At 35.0% G+C, this 18896-nt stretch overlaps 1 pseudogene; it reads left to right on the top strand.

Moving 5' to 3' along the window:
* The first annotated feature begins 9474 nt into the window (after positions 1 to 9474).
* LOC107654294 (tenascin-like) overlaps positions 9475 to 18896 on the top strand; it is a 58686-nt pseudogene continuing 49264 nt past the window's right edge.

Here is an 18896-nt window from a genome sequence, read left to right as displayed (position 1 = left end):
TTAACTTTTATAAAGAATATCTCTTTGGATTTGAGACTTTAGTCTTTGCAACTTTACAGATCTTCTTTATGCACCAAGAGCTTGTAACACTCCAAAGAGAAAGGAAAACTTGAAATCGCATCATATGACCCCTTTAAGATTTTCTGAATCATTTCCACTTATACTGTTTGAAACAGGCTGTATTCATATACAGTATTTTGGCAAGGATTGCCTGTCACTACATCACCTACAACATTTCTAAAGCATTTGTAATCATAACAGAGTTTCTGTTTATCTTGTTTATGTGGTTATTGCCAGATCCAGTATGTTGAACCTGAAGTTATCCTCAGGAACGTCTTGGGTGGTGCTCATGCTGATGTGATGGTGGTCCAGCACATGGTGGCTGATAAAGGACCACCACTTAGAAATACTGGACCACAGGCATGAGAGCTATGACGTTATATACCATGGAACGATAGGAATGTGTCACCCGGTGGCGATATTGCTATAGTGTTTAGTGTTTGCTTTGAGGTCATTTGCTGTATACACTACTGTTAAAAGTTTGGGTTCAGAAAGATTTTTTTATGTTTTTGAAAGAGGTCTCTTATGCTCATCAAGGCTGCATTTATTTGATCAAAAATACAGTAAAATAGTAAAATTGTGAAATATTATTGCAATTTAATTTAAATGTGTTCTGTTTGAATATCTTGTAAAATGTGATTTATTCCTGTGATCAAAGCTGAATTTTCAGCATCATTACTCCAGTCTGCAGTGTTACATGATCCTTCAGAAATATTCAAATTTTTTCATGATTCCTTGATGAATGGAAAGCTCAAAGATCAGCACCGAAAATAAATGTTTTGTAACATTAAAATGTCTTCACTTTCACATTAATGTAAAGCATTATTGCTGAATAAAAGTATTAATAATAATAAAAAAATCCTATCTGACCCCAACTTTTGGCGTGTATGTTATAGTATATGTATGACAAACCTAAAAATGACAAAAATACAAAACAAGTTACTGAAATTAATAAATTAACATTTCTAAATGAATAAAACTAATTAAATAATAAAAGTAAGATAATATAAAAATAAAACCTTTCAAAATATTAATAAAAAAGTAAATAGTACCTCAATGATACTAATTTAAATGTAGTTATTTTTAAGATATTAATTTATTAATTTTAGTAATTTTGTGTATTTATGTCATTTTTAGTAGCTTTGTCATTAGTTTTGTAAAATTAATACATGTATATTTAATATATTAGTATTAAATTGAAAATATTACAAAAATTAACTAAATTGAAAATAGAAAAATAGAAACTAATTCAAAATATGAATAAAAACAAAAAAATAGTATCTCAATGATACTAATATAGAGAGAGAGAGAGAGAGAGAGAGAGAGAGAGAATAATTAGTATAAAATATAGCATTTTGTCATTGAATTGCCAGCAGAAATAGTATAAAATTACTCATGGTTTAATATGATCACAGTCATACTGCACATCCCTATGAGATCCAGTGTTTAAATTGATTTCGGGAACCACAGGGGCGTTTCTTGTCTAACTATCCACACCTTTAACTACATTTATTTATACACATATTCATAATCTTCTGAGTAATGGGTTTTCTATGGAAGGATGGGTTATTCGGTTTGACATCTGTCAAAGTGCATCCATGATTCATCCATCCAAAATCACATCCCTGTGAAATACATATGGCTTCCATGAATCTTTCCGGTCACACTCATGTTTTTGTAATGTGAGAAGAGCTCAGTGGACTCTTGCTCACTCTCGTTTTGCCACGATTTACATTTTTAGAAATCGAGGAATCATGATTGGGACTCGAGACCGGTGAGTGGGGCAGGTGTCGCGCATTAGCATTTCCTCCACCGGCCTCGCTCTGTTCCCACAGCTCTCGGCCCCGCCCCTCTCATCACATACCCCCATCGCCCCTCACAGGCCGGGGGGTACCCACGAGACTGCGCTCTACTCCTCCCTCCCCCCTCCGGGGGAGCCGATCACGGCGGCCGCGGCGTACCTGGGGGTTAGTACAGACAGACGAGGTGAGAGAAAAGGAGACGGAAGGATGAGGAGAGACAGAGGGGAGAGAGGGAAAAAAAAACATAGTTCCGGTTCCCAGACACACTGCCGCTCGGCTCTCCACCAGCTGGGTAAGCTCTTCCGCGATGCCTGGCGGCGGCACTGGATAGCCCTCGGTGGACGGTGACGGCTCGACTGCCGCACACAAAACACAAAATAAAGTCCAGGCCTGGTCCTCTCTCCTCCAACACTGTCGTCACTCCTCCATTTATCCTTCCGGAGCTCCACCGAGACCGGTGAGTGGCGCAGGTGTCGCGCATTAGCATTTCCTCCACCGGCCTCGCTCTGTTCCCACGGCTCTCGCCCCCGCCCCTCTCGTCACATATATATTTCTGAATTTTTATGATGTGTCAACAAAGCAAGATGTGCAATTCATATGTTACCTGACACACTTCATGTGCTATGCATAGTATTGGATGTAATTTTGCATGGAGGAACTTCATCCCTTTTGGATTAAAATCTAAATCGAAGAATTCTCCTGTGTCTCCTCGTTCCTTCCCCGAGTGACCATGACATAAGGTCTCGTGTTGAATGGAATGCAACAATTTGCACATGAATAGTTTTATGAACGATTTACACAAATTCATTTTCCTTGTCGTTCATGAATGAGGCACTTTCCCATCTAGGACAGAAAAAAAATCAATATGTTATGGAAATCTATGACTGATTTTTCTTTCCAATGGGGTTGAAACCATCTGCTAATGACAATCAGACACACTTGGTGCCTGGTGGTTTTAAACGTTTCTCAGTTAAACAGACAACATTTGTGGATCTGGGAGTTTTTAAGCCTGGTTCACTGACTCAGACCTCCATCTCAGGCCAGCGAGCATCAGAGGGTGTGTTTGGATCCGTCTCTGCCAGGCCCAGAGCTTTCCACACGCTGACACGCGCCGAAACGCTGACTGAATCGAAAGGCACTGTGACTGAAATCCCATATTTGTTCATGTTTATGTTGAGGGAGACGGATCTGCTGTATGTGTGAGGAGTGACGTTTGTTAAAGCCCTAGCAGTCTTCAGTGGCTCTCCACGTCTCACTTAGGACTTCATTATAATCAACAGACACATTTTATGTGCGTTTAATGGCAAAATAAGCTATTTCACACTGGATTCTTGATTCTTGAATCACATTTTTGTACCTGCTGATTTGGTATATGAGCATGTGGTGACATTTACATCATTCTCCATCATAAACTTTTCGGTTACACTGTTGAAAGACATATACACACATATCTCTGCCACTTATAAAGACTTGTTTAAATTTGTTAAACCAAATGATACACGTATTGCATTGTATTCATCTTTGAAATCAGGTTGCGAATCTACAGTAGCCTATATTCTAGGGTGAACTTCACTGCGTAGTTATGTTGAGTTTAAAAAGGAGTAACTCAGGCCATGTCCACACGTACACGGGTATTTTTAAAAACTGAGTTTTTCCTTCCATTTAAAAAAAAAATCTCCATCCACATGAAAACGCAAATGCTTTATCAATACATGTTTCAGGTCTTTCATGCATCAGAGCTTTCAATGCATATTTTTCAGAATCTTTCATCCAAATGTAATTATTTACTCAACTTCTCAAATGACTTTCCTTTTCGGCTGAAGTTTCCTTGGAAAATTAATGTAAGCAAACAGCTGAATAGATGTATAGTTGTCAATGTAGGCGGTTGTTGTGGGTAATGTAGCCTTTTTAAAATCTTGCCAATAGTTTTAGTGCCATTTTGGATGGATAGATAAGTTTGTGGTCAATAAGATTTTTATTATTCTTATTTTATTTAGCAAGGACACATTCAATTGATGAAAAGTGACAGTAAAGACATTTATATGTTTACAATAAATATATAAACAAACAAATAAATAAATAAAATTAATTAATTAAAAATTCAAATAAAAAATCAAATAATACCTTTTCCCCAGTTTCTCAGAAAAAAAAGTTTCTTAAATCTTAAATATTTTCTTAATTTTTCATCATTTTAATGCATGCAAAATTTAATTCCACAACTTCATGAATGTAAGACTCGATTTAATAGCTTTTAAAGGCCTTAAATTGTGGAATGGTGAATGAAGATCTACAGAATCCCTGACGAATGCATTAAATTGGTCAAAAATGACATTTATAATGTTCCAAAAGATTTCCATTTCAAATAAATGCTCAATCAAAGAATCAAAAAAAAAAAAAAAAAGTATCACTGTTTCCACAGCTGTTTTCAACATCAGAAATGTTTCTTGAGCAGCAAATCAGTATATTAGAATGATTTCTGAAGGATCATGTGACACTGAAGCCTGGAGCAATGATGCTGAAAATTCAGCTTTGCATCACAGGAGTAATAAATTAGATTTTAATATATATTCAAAAAGAAAATAGTTATTTTAAATGGTAATAATATTTCATGTTTTACTGTGTTATTGATCAAATAAATGCAGCCTTGGTGAGCAGAAGACACATTTCATTTTCTCCTGTTACAGTTACATTAAAAACGCTTAGTCTTGCGTGCCACACGTGTTTTGTGAAATGATCTGAACATGCTGCTTTCTGCCGTCAGGTTATAGGCTACATAAGTGGAGCACATTTCATAGGGCTTAATTCCCAATCTCTCATCTAACCCATCAATGACCCGCCACGTTCATCCGGAGCTCCTCGTGTCAGGGGAGATTAATAGAAACCGTGTGTCATTTGTGTCCAGATGGGCTCAACAGGTGCTTACTGAACACACATTACTGTGTTCTCACTCTGATACATATTTAGACTGCTCTTAACTAGGCATATCCCCTTGCATTTCAGATTAAGTTTTTGTGTTTTTATTTCTGTGATTTCTGTGATATATTTTCCTAATGAAACAGGAGCAAGTTGTTACGTTTGTTGAAACATTTTAGAATAGCATGCACTGAAATGTGCTTTATTAAGACAAATGTTGTTGACATAGCACATTGGATTGGTTTCCCCATGACGGTCAGTATTTCCATGCTTATTTTAGCTTCTTTAGAAACAATGACGTCACTTCCAGACATTCAAGACCTCCAGCTATGAAAGGTTAGGAAACTGATATGTTGGTGTTCATGGATTGACTAACACCTTATGAGGTGTTAATGATAGAGAAACCCAGTGAGTCTTAATTCTGATATTAATATTAATCAGACGTGTTTGACAAATGAACTTTATAATGAGGTTGTGGTGAAGTTTGTGCCATTATTGTCACTACTGACATTATCCTGCGATCTTGACTTCAGAAAGTATTTCTACATCGAAGTCGTGTAGGAAACATTCCCTTACTGTTGTAGTGTTTTTGGTAACATTTATTAATATTAGTTAATGTTAATTTCATCATTTACTACTTTTACTACTTCGTGTTAGTTACGTTAACTAATTTGAACTCATGCAACCTTATTATGTTACTGTACTGTAAGCATTACTGTATTTATTAATATTTTGATTTAGCTTTTTATTTTTTTCATTTTATTTTATTTTGAGTTTTAGAAATGTTGTGCTTTTGTTAGTGTTCATTTTATTTTTAATTGTTGTCATTTATTACTATGGACATTTATTATTTCTATTAATTTTTTTTATTTTTACTTTTTAGTTTGTATTTACTTTATTTAGCTTTATTTTAATTTTAGTACTTCAACTTATTTCACTTACAATGAAAAAATAGTATAGAAGCAAGTTTCACCCATAAATTGCTAGTAAATTTCAGAATTAATTACAAAGAAACAGCAAGTAACACATTTTGAATTAGAAAGACTGAAATAGTATTTTCTTGTAAAAAAAAAAATACTCCCAATAATCTTTTTTTTTTATATTTTTTTTATGTTTTTCATCTAATATTTATTTCGGCTTTATTTCAATTACGATATATTTTAATTTATTTTTTATTTTATTTTATTCTATCTATCTATCTATCTATCTATCTATCTATCTATCTATCTATCTATCTATCTATCTATCTATCTATTTATTTACACACACAGTTCCAGATCCTTTATGGAAAAGTAAGGTAATGCTGTTGTCATGCAGTTGTGGGCGATTTTGGTTTTATTTGGTGAGACAATGTGACGTAATTGGCAAACAATGATAACAAGCTGAAACACAACCAATCCAACTCACCCTGTGCACGTTTCTACACAGGCTTTCGTGACTTAAACTTTGTATGTAACAAGGGTCAGTATCATGGAAGAAAACATTTCATTGACTCATGCTGACCAGTGATCAGTCTCACAAGCATTTGACATTTTCCACAAATATACCATTACTTTTGTTTAAAACAATTTATGTTGCATGAAATGTAGCTAGTTTTAACACATTTGTCAGCCACACCCCAAAATGGTGATCATTCAGGTAATTTGACATTCATTAGTTTATTGTACCAAAGTTTGAAAAGTCATTCATGTAAGAAAGACCATAAACATGCATTAATAAAATGCACCGGCCTGCATCATATTTGCTGATTGAAATCCAATATTTGTTTCTTACTAATCTTGGAATGCAGATTCCCAATATAGTGCCTGTTTTGCTTGAATGTCACAAAATATGATGCATTTCGAAGCATTTTTGCTTTTAACATCCATTTAGAAAACTTGTATTAACCCTTAATTAGCAGTAAAATTGTTGCAAAAACATGATTCCCGTCTTCCTCTGAGCCAGATTACAACTATTTCTTCAATTCCCAGCTCATTTTCACATGTATAAATGATTCTGAAGACATGATTTAATGCCTAGCCCTGATTTCAAGGTTAGAATTGACTAGTGACAGAAGAAAATGCAAACATGACCCAGAAGCATTCTTCTACATCTGTGGGTGTTTTACTACATCCAAACAATGACAGAAATTTTCAGATTTAGCTTATTTTGTAAAGTTGTGTGTATATATATATATATATACACAGTATATATAATTTTTAAAAAAAAAATTTATGAAATGGGCTATTTTCACATATTTTTGAACTCCTTTGCAAGTTAAATTATATATTTTGAATACTTCTTTTTGTCATTAAAACCAACATTTTTGACATTTGATTGCTTTTTTGTTCTGATAAGTGCATTAAAGCTGATACATATAATCTTATTAAATTTCATTCTTATTTTGTGAAAAAAAAATTACATGATGGAAAGGTTTTATTGATGTTTTTGAATTTATCATCATCAGATTAGATAATAAAAATAATATATATTTTTTTTTTATATAGATGATGTGTTATAAATTTAATGTTGAGTTTCAAGCCCTATTTGTGGAAAGGCACAAACAGTGATGTTAAAGATTTAAGGCAAAACTCTTCACTGCGGTGCCATATGATTTTGACTGGGATTAACACATTAAAATATCAGCTTGCATTTAGATTGAGTCTTGAATGCAGTTAACATACAAAATGAACCATATAGATAAGAAAAATCTGCTACAGAACTCGTCACGACGTTGACCCTCTGTGCATCTCTGAATGAGGAAAGGTTTCAAGCTACATGTGCGAGTTCGGCACACTTTCTGAAGAAATAGCACAGTAGTTTATTGCCCTTTGGCTGGATTTCAAACTGTTTGTAATTTAAGCAATGTGGAAAAACTCTGTAATGGTGAAATGGAGAGCAGTTGACGTGATAATTCGCAAACAGGTGGCTGATTGATCAGAAAGTAGTGCTTGTTGATGTTATATGTCAGTTATAATGTCATCTGCAGTCGCATCTGTTCAGATAAATAATAAACAAACTGAAGATGTGAGTAAATTATCCGTAAAATGTCTTTTTCAGTCATTTTCCAACCTGCTAGAACTTTCTAAAGCTTTTTTTAAATGCTCGTTTCTGCATGTGTTGTGTGCATCTAGATGTAACTGAGCTCAGAAAATGTCTCTTGCGTCTGGTCCCAAGATCTGGTTTGCATCTTCATGCTTCTTGACTGTTTCAGTATCTGCTATGGTGGGAAAGACATTTTTTTGTCACGCATGGGCATCAAATGAAACATATCTGGCTAGTAGGGTTTTTAAAAAATGTAGGGTCAGTTGATTTTATCCATAGGAAATAAGTAGATCATAATGGTCGTAGATACAAACATCTGGGGTTGGTAAGATCTTTGAAAATGTTTTAAAAGAAGACTCTTCTGCTCACCGATGCTGTATTTATTTGATCTAAAAATAGCACAAAAAAAAACAGGAATATTGTGAAATATTATTTCAATATAAAATAACTGATTTCTGTGTGAATTTATTTTAAAACTTAATTTATTCCTGTGATCAAAGCTGAATTTTCAGCATCATTACTCCAGTCTTCAGTGTCACATGATCCTTCAGAAATCATAATAATATGCTGATTTGCTGCTCAAGAAACATTTCTTAACATTATGTTGAAAAAAAAGTTGTACTGCTGCATATTGTTTTGTGGAAACTGTGAAACATTTTATTTTTTCAGGATTCTTTGAATTAAGCTTAAAAGAACAGCATTTATTTTAAATAAATATTTTGTGACATATATGTTTTTACTGTCAATTTTGAACAATTTATCGCATCCGTACTGAATAAAATATTAATTTATTTTTTAAATAATATTTTTACAGATTTTTGTATTTTTATTTGCAAACATTTTTACTTCTGTAATATATATTTCTGAGTGAACAGGATGTTCAAGAAAAATGCACCTAGGCTGCAAAAAATTATTTTAACCATTAAAAATAACTTTTCTATTTTAATATATTTTAAAATAAACTGAATTTTCAGCATCTTTATTCCAGTCTTCAGTGCCACATGATCCTTCAGAAATCATTCTAATATTTTGATTTGCTGCTCTAAAAACTAGATTTCTTATTTCTTCTCTAAATTTCTTATTGTTATCAGTGTTGAAAACAGCTGTGCTGCTTCATGATTTTGTGGAAACTGTGATACCTTTTCTTTGAGGGATAAATAGAAAGTTCAAAAGAACAGCATTAATTTAAAATAGAAACCTTTTGTGAAATTATGTCTTTACTGTCACTATTGACCAATTTAATGCATCCATACTGAATAAAAATATTAATTTATGTAAAAAAAAAAAGAACGCTTTTATTTCAAAAGGTACACTTTCATACACTTTCTGTTTTTTTTTAGTTCATCCTCTTTATGTTTCTGTGCATATCTTCCTAGCACACTTGGATTAAAATTGTAGGATTATTAAATATTCTGTTTGCTTTTATGTCTCTGTAGAACCTCTCTTGAACTTGTACGTATAGGCGTATGTTCTCACTCCAGGGAGAAGAGAGTATGGGTAATAGAGTGTGTAGGCATCTCAACACCTCAAAGCAGTAGGAGGGATGAACAGGAGGGGAAAGAAAGAGAGAGAGAGAGAGAATGTGTATGAGTTCGTGGAAAGGCTATTTAAGGGCAGTCCTTGTAATTCACAGCACTCTGCCTGAAGTCTCTCATATTAAAGAGGTGTAGTGCTTTCATCCTCTCTCTCTCCTTCTCACACACTTCAGCCCAGAGGCTCGGCAGACGGGCGTGTGGAATAGATCACTGACGCTCTCAGATCTTCCAGCACGTGGAGAGACGCAGACAGACGGAAGCTGGAGGTCTGGAACGCTGGACATCCTCACCTCGTCACTGTTGTTTGATTTGCTCGACTGCAGGGAAGCGCTGGAAGCTCCATTCATCACCACAGGTATCTTTATCCACTTCATCTGATTTGTACTTTCACTTGGTTTTTCTTCTTATGGATGCAGTGCTTTTTTTTTTTTTTTTTGAACTTTGCATTCACTTAACCCATAGAAGAAATTCTATTGCTCAGATGTTTCTCTTTTATAGCTCAGGAGGTTGAGCTGCTTCTTTTTGATATCAACTTTGTCTCAGTCGCTTCTCCTAAAAATGTCACTGTTTTCATGAAGTTCATATTCAGATTGCAGACTTTGATTTCTTGGCAAGTCTGAGCACAGTTTGAGACATTAAGATCTCTTCTGAAACTACAGGAGATGCATGTGAAATGAATAGGTTATATTTCTCAGAAGGCTCCTTTGGCTCTCCTTTTAATCGCATTGCTGTCTCTGAGAAACAATTAAGACACTAAAGAGATTTGATTTCTTTTCATATGTATTGGAACCTAGAGGAAAATGTTATTTCTCAAAGGTTCTGTTGAAGAGATTCAGAGTTCTTGATTATTTGCAGTATCAACCTTGTCTCAGATGTGTCTCCTAAAAATCCTCATAAAAACGAGTCAACTGTTATCATGCCGCTCATATATAGATAAACTCTGTCTTTTATTGAAAACTTTGATTTCTTGGAAAGTATGAGACATTTAGATATTTTCTGAAACTACAGGAGACACATGTGAGATTAATGGGCTCTTTTTTTGCTCTCCATTTAGTCTCAATGCCATCTAGGAGAAACAATTGAGACATTGAAGACATCTATTTTTTATATGTGTTGGAATCTAAAGGAAATGATTTCTCTGAATTTTTTTTCACAGCTGAGGAGAATCAGTTCTTGGTTGTTTGAAGTATCAACTTTGTCTCAGATGTTTCTACTAAAATTCTCCTGAAAATAGATATAAATGAGTCAACAGTTGTCATTCCATTTATATTGAAATAAACATTTTGATTTTTGATTGAATACTTTAATTTCTTGGCAAGTCTGAGCACAGTATGAGACGCTAAGATTTCTTCTGAAACTGTAGGAGATGGATGTGAGATTAATGTTTTTTTTTTTTTTTTTCAAAATTGCTCTTCAGTTGCTCTCAGAAGAAACAGTTTAAACATTAAAGAGATTTGATTTTTATTTTATTTTCATATGTGGTGAAACCCAAAGGAACACTGAATTTCTGAGAGGTTCATTTGAGGAGATTTTTGGACTTTTTGGTTGTTTGACATGCCAACTTTGTCTCATATGTTTCTCCTAAAAATCCTTGTAAAATAGATGCAAATGAGTCCGCTGTTATCACAGAGTTCATACTGAGTTAAACATAGGTACTTTTAATTGCAGACTTTCTTGGCAGTTGTCTTCTGAAACTAGGAGTCACGTGAGATTAATGGGTTCTTTTTCTCAGGAGACTCCTTTTTCTCTCCATGTAATCTCATTCCTGTCTCGGAGAAACAATTGAGTCATTGAAGAGATCTCATTTTTATTTCATCCCAATGTAGTGGAACCCAGAAGAAAATTTTATTTCTCAGAGGTTCTGTTGAGGAGATTCAATTGAGTTCTCAATTATTTGAAGTATCAACTTTGTCTCAGGTGTTTCTCGTCATACAGAGCTGAGATAAACATACTGACTTTTGATTGCAGACTTGCAGATTTCTTGGCAAGTCTGAGCACAGTATGAGATCTTAAGATCTCCTCTGAAACTATCGGAGAAGCAGGAGACTCCATTTGCTCTCCATTTAATCTCATTGCTGTCTTGGAGAAACAATTGAGAGTTTCTCAGAGATTCAGATGAGTTCTCGGTTATTTGAGGTATCAACTTTGTCTCAAATGTTTCTCCTAAAATTCCTTTGGAGAAATTAAAATGAGGCCCAAATGAGACGACTGTTGTATATGAATGTGGAAAGCTTGCATCAGTTGGTTTTTGGTTGGGAAATGTAATGAGAACATTTTGAGTTCATATCAAGATAATTTTATTTTGGCAAATCTGAATATACATTGCTGGTCCTGTTTAGAATATTTCAACAATGAATATGTGCTGGGTATGTGTACTGTGCACGTACAGAGATTAAATAGGTTGTGAACATTGTTTCATGTTATATATGAGATAATCAAGGCATCATCTTCATGCAGTGAGCATGTACATATGTGTCCATGTGAGGTACTCTGACAGACTGATGAAAGGCTGAAACCAGTGTGCTTGTCTTACTTTGATATCACCTGGCAAAAGGCACGTATCCATCTGTCAGTCTGTGCATGTCTATGACATGAGTGAACATCATGAAAATAACATCGTCCTGTGGAAAGGAGAGAATGAGATGTGGGAAGCAGCTGCTCTGTGTGTGTGTATGTATTCATGGGAAAGACTCCAGGCATTGTGGTTTCTGAGGTTCAGGTGCATAAATAGACCGTTACTATTTAATGTGTGTCTCTTGCCTTAGCAAATCATTATTATTATTATAGCTCGTACTCACTGATTTTTTTTTTTTTTCAAAACTCTGTTAAACTATTACTCACTTTTTTTTTTTTTTTTTCAAAACTCTGTTAAACTATAGTGTACTGTTTGTTACGAATATGAGTGATTCTTCAAATTGTGTGGTCTGTTGATGAGAGGTTTGCTCAACAGACAATAAAATCACCTAGTGATCTGTCTACATAGAAAGCATTTTAAAGGAATAGTTCACCCAAAAATTAAAATTTGCTGCAAATGCACTCAGACCAGTCGGGATGTAGAAGAGTTTGGAGAAATGTAGCATTCCATCACTGTCTCACCAATGGATCCTCTGCAGTGAATGGGTGCCGTCAGAATGAGGCTACGTTTACACGACAACAGTGTAGTCAAAAACGGAAAAGTTTTTCTCTTGCGTTTTTAAAAGTTTTCAAGTATACACGACAATGTTTTCAAAACGATTTACGCTTACACATATCCACGAAAACGGCCAAAAACGCTGCATTACGTATGCCAGGCCAGTAGTTGGCGCTGTCACCTTGTCAGTAAACAGTACCTGTAGGGAAGTGACGATTATATGTTGTATATGATGCGTCTCCGCTGTTGGTTGTAATATTGGTGAAGTAAATCCACACTTTGCTGAAGAAGCGTTAGCAAACGTTTGAGCAGCAACAACAGTACCACGTACTCCGCCATTGTTGTGTATGTTTGTTCGCGCTTGCCTTTAAAAAAAAGTTTCACGTATACACGACAATGTTTTCAAAACGATTCGCGTTTACACGTATCCGCCCAAAACGGCCAAAAATGCTGTATTACGTATGCCAGGCCAGTAGTTGGCGCTGTCACCTTGTTAGTAAACAGTACCTGTAGGGAAGTGACGATTATATGTTGTATATGATGCGTCTCCGCTGTTGGTTGTAATATTGGTGAAGTAAATCCACACTTTGCTGAAGAAGCGTTAGCAAACGTTTGAGCAGCAACAACAGTACCACGTACTCCGCCATTGTTGTGTATGTTTGTTCGCGCTTGCCTTTAAAATCGACACGTACTGCGCATGTCTACATACCTAACGTGTACTACGCACGCGCATGACGTCACCGTTTTCAAAGATTCCTGTATTGGGTGTTTACACGGAAACGATACCGGTGCCGTTTTCAAAAACGTGCGCTTTAAAACCCGTTTTCAAAAATATTCGTTTTCAGTCCAAAAAATGCCATTGTCGTGTGAACGAACAGTCAAAACGCATAAAAAGTTTTCCGTTTTTGGCTGAAAACGTTGTCGTGTAAACGGCCCAACCATCTCCAAACAGCTGATAAAAACCACAATAATCCACAAGGAATCCACACCACTCCAGTCCATCAGTTAACATCTTGCAAAGCCAAAAGCTGCATTTTTGTAAGAAGCAAATCCAACATTGAGGCATTTTAACATTAAACCGTCACTTCTGGCCAAAATATGAGTCCATAAACCATAATAACGCTTCCTCCAGTGAAAATAAATCCATCCCCTGTTGTCCAACGCATTAAAATCCACCAACTGTTTTGGCTTGTAAACAGTGCTTAATCTGTGCATATTTCTCTCCTGATTCAGCCGACAAGACTTTTTCACTGGAAAAATCATTATAGACCAAAGACTCTCACTTTAGTTTGCATTGTTGAGTTTTATCTACAGTATGTAGAGTGTTTCGAATCAGTTACTCATAGGGTTTTAAAAAGTAGTTGCCTGATTTTGGAAAGAAGCCTTTATTATTGATACAACACATGCTTTTATATGAGGAAAATGTGCAGTATTTTTGGAAAGTGGAAAGTAAAGGATTTTTTGATGACACTCAATGGCCCCATAAATGACAGCACATGGTGTTTTGACTTTATGGTGTTTGAGGATGCTGCACTATTAAAAGCAAGTGTGGCCTTTTTGTGGTTTAGAAATCATCACTCTGTATGACAATGCAGTATGTATTAGGTATGAATTATTGTAATTAATTTGGATGTTCTGAAGCTCATGCTAAAAACCAGATGGTCTTTTTTCACCCTGGTAGTTTTATCTGCAGCTTTATGGAAGTGCATCAGGTGAGCACAGTGGGACGTTTGAGGTTTAAGACCTGAGGAAAGCGTCAAGCCCCCTTCTCCATCCAGCTTAAATGAAAGGGCATAAATTGTTGGAGGTCAGCGGCTGACGGGGGTTTATGATGCCTCTGCTATGTGCGGTTCCTCCTGTGATGGTGTGGAAGGAATTATGGAAACGGAGAGAAAGAGAGAGTGGAAGGTGTCTGGGTCTGTCAGGACAGCTGGAGTGAGACTGACCCACGGCCTCAGGGCTTCACTTAAGAAAGAGAAAAAGAACATTTGTATGAGTGTGAAATTTGAGATTTTTTTTTATTTTTTTAGTGGACCAATCTGCCATTGATGTGATAATGGCCAATTAATTTATTCCAGATTTCTTGCGAATAGACTGTCAGAGTGTGAAAAATAAAGAGAAATCGTGAGGTTTAGAAAATGAGAATGAATGTGTCATGCAGTGTTACATTTTATAGTATTTACTAATATTTTAAATTAGATTTATCATTTAGAGGACTATATACAGTGTTGGGTAAGTTACTGTAAAAAGCTAGCTACGAATTACATCATCTACAGTGTAATTAGATTGCCGTACTAATTACTCACTCTAAAAAATATTGCATTAATCATTACTACTTTTTAAATCTCATATAAACCTTGACCAGTTGAACAATACAAGGATAGACATGAAACTGCTCTTTTAATTATTTCAAATAAATAATATAAAATTGCATAAATTATTCTTGAACTGACTGAAGTGTTTAAAGGGAGAAGGTTACATTAAAAACATACATTTTAACATTAAACGTTAAATTTTGATGTTAAATCCTCTATTGTTTTATATAGAATTGTTCTATTTAATGCAATTACCTCAGAAGTAACTAATTACTGAAAAATTAAGAGTAATCCCTTACTTTACTTTTCAAGAGAAAAGCAATTAAATTACCGTAATTAATTACATAGTAATGCTGTGTAAGTGTACGTTTTTCATCTATTGTTTACATTTTATTTCAATTACCGAAAATGATTTTTAATAGCTTTAGTTAACAATAACAAAACTATGATCATGGCAGGGTTTTTATAATTAACTAAAATGAAAATTAAAACATAAAAAAAAGAACATTTTTGTTACTTAAAATATATTAACTGGATTTTTTTTCACTAGTTGTCAAGGCAACATTTCTCTTTTTCATTTAGTTTAATTTGATGTACTAAAATAACAAACTAAAACTGAAATGAAAATGAATTTAAAAAAAAAACTATATACATTAAAAACTACAAGAATGACAAACTTTAACTAAAATTAAAATGGAAAATATAAAAATACATATAATTCTAAATATGAATAAAAATATCTCAGTGATGCTAAAATAACACTGGTTCATGGCAGAAAATGGACATTCTGTAAGAGTACTGAATCAAAAAAAAGATCAATATTTCAGGATGTTACATATGTTCAGAATGAATGTTATACTAGAATAGCACTTACTGCATACTGCACTGTATGTAGTGCATACTGAATGTATTTACAGTTTGATCAAATAATGAGTCAAGATAGAAGCGCTAAAAATTGTTGTTGATGATCTGGTTAATTAGTTTAACATTGCATTTTGTTTTACAGTATTCTGCACAGTGTGCTCTGGGCATATACAGGTGCATCTCAATAAATATGTGAGCCAAAATCATCACAATTAAAAGAACCAAAGACTTAAACTACTTCAGTCTGTGTGCATTGAATTTATTTAATACACGAGTTTCACAATTTGAGTTGAATTACTGAAATAAATGAACTTTTTCACGACATTCTAATTTATTGAGATGTACCTGTACTGCACATTTTACACTATATCATACATGCAGAAATGTTGCACACTTTCCACACTACATGTGCTGCATACTGCTAAAACAATGTGAGAAGTACACTGAACATTTAAGATGTCAACAAGTCTTTCTGTTTGATGCTAGCATGGAAACTGAAGATATCTAAACCATGTCCAAGTGCAACTTTTCATTCTAGTCAAGTACATTCAGGTGTTGCAGAATAAAATGGATGTCAACAGTGATGTGGACAGATTCAACAGCTGCACTGCAAACCAGTTATACGGTGTGTCCTAGGGTCTGTGTTCCCATGAGTAATCTTTGATATAAGCGCCTACTTCCCATAAATCTCAGGGAGTCTAGACATACAGGTCTGGGTTGCATATGGACCCGTAGTGCAGATGGCCTGGTGCTGATGGATCACTTCCAGGCTCTTTTTTTTTTTAATGAGAATCATTCATTCGCTTTGGTAAGCGGCCACTGAAGATGAGAGAATCCATGTCTGGTGTATCCGTTTCACCATCAAACTTCTCACTTACTTAAGGACAAGTGTCACGTAAGGGCAGTGCTCTGATGGTATCGTCATCACTGAAAACGTTCTGGAAGTATTCAGCAGGTCAGTGAAATTGGAGATTTCTGGAGGTCACCTTAATGAGGAAAGCATTGATTCGCAGGACAATAAAGTATCTTTCCATCCAGAATTAGTTCAGATATAACAGAGCTTGCAACAATATCACAGTATCAGTTCTATATCAAGCTATATTATTATTATTATTATTATTATTATTATTATTATTATTATTATTATTATTATTATTATTATTATTATTATTATTATTATTATTATTATTATTATTATTATTAGCTATATTATTATTATTATTATTATTATTATTATTATTATTATTATTATTATTATTATTGGTGGTGGTTTTGAATTGTATATTGGTTTAGAATGAAGTGCTTTTTCGTTGATGAAATGCAATTGCTGTTTAACTTTTGGGATTATGGCTTCGAACAGCTTTTCTGTCATGCATTTCGTGTCACATAATTAATTCAGTTCATGAAATTGGTTACACTTGGTGGCCCATACAAAACAGCTCTGCAGCAACCTCTCACTCCCATGAAACAATGCAAATTCACTATTATATATATATACTACTTATATATTTGCATATTTCTAAACTTTAAATATTTTGCCTATACATTTAATCAGTGACTACAAGTCACTTTTTTAAGTAATTATTCATTTTGGTTGTGGTTTATGGCTTAGAATCATCCATTCTACTTGTGGAACTAAGGTAGGTAAGTAAATAAATAAATAAATAGGCTGTCATTCTTGTGCACTATTTAGAAACTGATGTTATCTCATGAATATTCAAAAGCCACCAGATGGATCTGGTTGCATAATCCCCTACTCTAATAATTTAAATAACTTTAGAATTATAAGATGTTTTTATTGCAGCTATAATAAAACCATGATGTTAATCAACAATACAGTCATCCTTTTTCTATAGAAAGTTTTTATTACCCAGAAAAATACCAAATCTATTTCCCTCAGCAAGGAAAACAGCATATGGCAGTGTGCTTGTTGTAGACATCAATCAAAGTCTTGTAATCGCCCACTGGCAGTGGACTAAACATGTTAGAGTGTTCACATATACAGCACATATACTCTATACTTCATCTGGAGTGTAGATTGATATTTCCTCCCATAGGGCTGCAGTGGATCATTTATCTTTTAGGTATAGATTTTGTATACCATTGAATTGTATATTTGTTAGCAGTGGAAACTGTTGAACATTAAACGTTTGATGGCTAGAGCTCTTCTAGTCTAAACGCGTATGACACACACATGCACAGAGTCTTTGCTGTGGACCAGGCAAAACAGATGTTGGAAAACAGAGGCCAACATTCCTAGTCCCTGCTTCCAGGTGGGAAAGTTTCCTTTCTGTTGCCAGTACAGGGAAAACTAATAAAGATACAGTAATTCTGGATTATAACTTAAAGTACAGATTTGTATTCCAGGAGGAGGATTTCCCTTTATAATATTCTTAAATATATAGCCTATTTATTCCTCAATGTCTTTATAAATTGCTAAGTTGTTTTTGTTATTAAGTGACAAGTGGTGGGCAGTTTTAATTCTTATCCACCTTTTTCCTAACGAGCCTACTGCATTTTAAATTATGGGAGGCACTTCAGTTTGGGAAAGTTCCACTCAAAAATGGCAACAAATCATTTCAAATCATAAGATTGTGCTACAAATAATCCTTATCCGTCATTTTGACTGAATGGGCTGTACATTTTTATTCATGTTCTTTTTTCAGAAGTCAGGAAAATAACGTTACACTTGGTATTTTAATGTGACGTGATATAACAACAATATCATAAAAAGGCAGCCGGTGCAATGCATACCAGGTTTTCGCTGAGGAGCCGAGCCGGTGACCCGGCCGCTCAGCGGTGGTACAGCAGCCGTGGCGATGGGACGTGACGTCTCCATTCATACGTATACGTATGTGGAATCACATACGTATACGTATGCACATACGTAACCGAGACGTTCCCTTTCAGTCGGTCACTCTGAGTCACGTCGGTGACTAACAAATTGGGATCCCTAACAAAGCGCCATGGATGTTCCCGAAGGAGGTTTCGGAAGCAAATACACATGTGAACATCCATTTAGGTGCATATGGAAGATTAGAGGTGATTGTTACCCTCATGGAAATGGCAGAAGTCTGCTGGGGAAACGCGGGCTCTGAGGCTATACCGTGGACTGTACATATATGGGAACCACTTAGGCCTCTACATATGGAACACAGCCCTCTACCGGTTCTCACGGATTCAGCGAGTGAGGGCCTGGCGCCGTACATTCCACCACGTCTGGCTGCCGAGGGGACGGAGGAGCTCGACAGGG

The sequence above is a fragment of the Sinocyclocheilus anshuiensis genome, unplaced genomic scaffold, assembly GCF_001515605.1.
Source record: "Sinocyclocheilus anshuiensis isolate Anshui unplaced genomic scaffold, SAMN03320099.WGS_v1.1 scaffold163, whole genome shotgun sequence".
NCBI classification, from domain to species: domain Eukaryota; kingdom Metazoa; phylum Chordata; class Actinopteri; order Cypriniformes; family Cyprinidae; genus Sinocyclocheilus; species Sinocyclocheilus anshuiensis.
Note: the sequence above shows the minus strand (reverse complement) of the source record. Positions and strands in the feature narration are given on the sequence as shown.